The sequence below is a fragment of the Citrus clementina genome, unplaced genomic scaffold (genome assembly GCF_000493195.1).
Source record: "Citrus clementina cultivar Clemenules unplaced genomic scaffold, Citrus_clementina_v1.0 scaffold_1, whole genome shotgun sequence".
NCBI lineage: Eukaryota > Viridiplantae > Streptophyta > Magnoliopsida > Sapindales > Rutaceae > Citrus > Citrus x clementina.
The window spans coordinates 15063704-15067298 of record NW_006263303.1 but is presented as its reverse complement, the minus strand read 5'-3'; the positions used below and the strand labels follow the sequence as shown (position 1 = coordinate 15067298).

The 3595-nt window shown below is 33.6% G+C and overlaps 1 non-coding gene across 1 annotated transcript; it reads right to left on the bottom strand.

Moving 5' to 3' along the window:
- Positions 1–347: 347 nt before the first annotated feature.
- Positions 348–456, bottom strand: LOC112095936. Its single transcript, XR_002904096.1, has one exon. It is a non-coding gene; the product is annotated as a small nucleolar RNA R71 (small nucleolar RNA).
- Positions 457–3595: the final 3139 nt, after the last annotated feature.

Here is a 3595-nt window from a genome sequence, read left to right as displayed (position 1 = left end):
CTCTGAGAGACTACATGAATCCAACTAGAACTGGAGCACCGTCGTGTATAGTATTTCCTCCAGAAGCATCTCGATTCAACTTAAAACCAGGTATTATCCAACTTTTACCAATATTTCATGGTTTAGAATCTGAGAATCCATACTTGCATCTAAGAGATTTTGAGGAAGTTTGTAATACATACACATACTAAAATTGTAGCATAAGCATAATTAGATTAAAGCTTTTTCCTTTTTCATTAAAAGATAAAATTAAAACTTGGCTACAAAACCTTAGATCTGGATCAATAGAACTTGGAATAACATGCAAAAGCAGTTTTTGAAAAAATTCTTTCCACCTCATAGAACAAATTCTTTTAAAAGACAAATCACTTCTTTCACTCAAAAAAATGGAGAAACATTATACCAATGTTGGGATAGGTTTAAAGAATTGCTTAACATATGCCCACACCATGGTTTTGAAACTTGGAAATTGGTCATTTATTTCTACAAGGACTTAATACCCCAAAGTAGACAAGTTGTTGAAATGATGTGTAATGGTGAATTTAGGGATAAAAATCCAGAAGATGCACTAGATTATCTTGACCAATTAGCTGAAAATGCATAACATTGGGATACTGTTGGAACTTTTGAATTGACAAATAAACAACAACCATCTCCATCTAGTAGAGGAATCTATAACCTTAGGGAAGATCATGATTTATAAGCAAAATTTGCATCCCTAGTTAGGAAAGTTGAAGCTTTGGAGCATAAAAAGAGTGATCAAGTAAAATATGTTCAAGAAATTGCATGTAACATATGTAGTTCAAATGATCATTTCACTCAAGAGTTTCCCACTCTGCCTGCACTTAAAGAATGTCTAAATGATCAAGCCAATGCCATTAACACTTTCAATAAACCAAACCCATATTCATAGACTTATAATCCTGGTTGGAGAAATCATCCAAATTTCAGTTGGAGGAATAAGACTAATGCACAATCTTCACAAGCACCACCTCCACAAAATTTTCAAAATGCTCAGCTTTATGCACCATATGTTCCACCACCATGGAAAAATCTGGAAGACACAATGCATTCATTCATCAGAAAGCAAGATGTTATTAACAATCAAAATGCACAAACTTTTTCTAATTTGAAAGATACTTTTGTTAAAATTGTTTCTGCACTCGCAATTCAAGAAAAGGAAAATATCCAGCCCAACCACAACCAAATCCTAAAATTCAACAAAATCCACCCACAGACTGTTGTGCAAATTTTATTAAACTCGCAAATGCATGAATCTATTATAGAATAGATTAATGGTGATGAGTGTCGATCCCACAAGGAGGTAGATTTTAATTATATGTAGAATTAATTTTGTATGAGGGTGGTTGGATTTGTGGTGAAAGTGATTTAGATTATCCTAAAATTGGAATTGAAATGGCGAGAATAAATTGAAGAGAAATCTATTGAAATGACGTACTTAGGTATTTGGATCCGTATCAACATGCACCACGTGCTAAATATTCCTTATTAATGCCAATTAAATCATGAGGGGGAAATCCACACCTCATGAACCACACGCTAATCAATATGGTGCTAAGGGCTTATCGTGCCAAATAATAATAACATTGTACTAGGGAGCCGGTGAAACCAGGGCGGTATCTAGACAAGATTATTATTATTTGTCGATGAAAAGTCAAAACATCCACAAAAATTAGAGGGGAAGAGAAAATAAATTTACCAAATAAAGCCCATGACACATGTTGAGACTTCACCTTCAACCCAAGCTTGAAAGAAAATTAGCTACTCATAATTGAACTAGGGGCAAAATGAGAATTTATTAAAATACGTAGAAAATACAAGATGGAGAAGGAATTACAGAAAATGGAGCCCAAAAATGGATTCAGAGATGCCAAATTAGGGGGGAGGCCCCCTTTTTATAGATACATTGAGTAAATCATGGCCATCAGATTAAAAACAGTTTGAATGCTCAAGATTGCGCCACGTCATCAGTCAACAGTACGCGGTTTGACCACGTAGTTTGAACAGTGACACAGTTTGACCCGGCTTGAACAGTAACACAGTTTGGTTGAAAATAATTCTGTGTATATGCATGTACCGTACGCATAATTTTTGGTCCACTAACATGCTACCACATCACCAATCAACAGTGCATAAGAATTTTAGTCCAACAGGATCGTGACACCTCATCAGTCAATGCCACATCATCGGTCAATGTCACGTCATCGATCCATCTATGTGAACAATGTCGTGAACAGTAATATAGACAATACCGTACATGTGAATAGTATCGTACATGTGAACAGTGCCATTTTTCCTTTTATACTCCTCTTAAGGTTTTCGACCGTCCTGTGTTCAAAAGTGATGTCTGTTTTGCCGTCTGATCTCTCGTTCATTGTGAAATGACCATAATGCCCCTGAAATATATAAAATACTTAATTAAAATAAAACACACGTAATTAAATCACAAGAAGATTAAATACATAAAAGTAAGGGTGTTAGTAAGACTTGAAATGTAAAATGATGATTTTCTCCTTTATAAATATACATTTTCTAACACTCAACACAGACCAAGTCAAGTCAATTATAACTCTTCGTAGTGGTAAGGTTGTTGATAGACCTATGCCTGAACCTTGTGAAAATGATGAAAATTCAAAGGGTAAAGAAGGACTAAATAAATTTACACTTAATGAAGAAATAAATAGTATTCCACTTGAACCACCATTTCTGCATGCATTGGATAAACCAAGGAAATCAAACCACTCTTCTGAAATTTATGAAATCTTTAAGCAAGTGAAAGTTAACATTCCTCTATTTGATGCAATCAAGCAGGTACCTTCATATGCCAAATTTTTAAAAGACTTGTGCACTGTTAAGAATAAATTGAAGCTAAGAAAGAGTACTTTCATGGCCGAATAGGTAAGTACAATTCTGTATAAGTTGAAATATAAACATCCTGGTTGTCCTATCATTTCTTGTATTATTAGTGATCACAGAATTAAGTATGCTTTACTAGATCTTGGTGCTAGTGTTAATTTGTTTACATATTCAGTTTATCTTCAACTTAATCTTGGTGAGTTAAAATCAACTTCAATTACACTTTTGCTTGCTGATAGATCAGTTAAAGTACCAAAAGGAATAGTGGAAGATGTTTTAGTACAAGTTGATAAATTCATATACCCTGTGGATTTTATTGTCTTGGAAACTGAACCTGTTGTGAATAATCATAAATCAATTCTGTAATTTTAGGTCGACCATTTTTAACAACTGCTAATGCTTTGATTAATTGTAGGAATGGTTGAATGAATTTATCCTTTGGAAATATGACTTTGGAATTGAATGTTTTCAATATGCGTAGGCAACCTAATGAAGAAAATGAGAATAAAGATGATACTGATGAACAAAAGGAAATGCTTGAATCTTGTATTGAGGAAAATATTTAAAAAGGGGATTTTTCTAAACTCTCTAATGTTTGTTTAGTTAATTCAATTGAGTCAAATAAGCAATTTGAACTTGATATTTCTAATATAAATTCGTTGCTTGATTATGTGCAGACTTCACAAAATTATGATGACGAGCCAAAATTTGAAGAGTT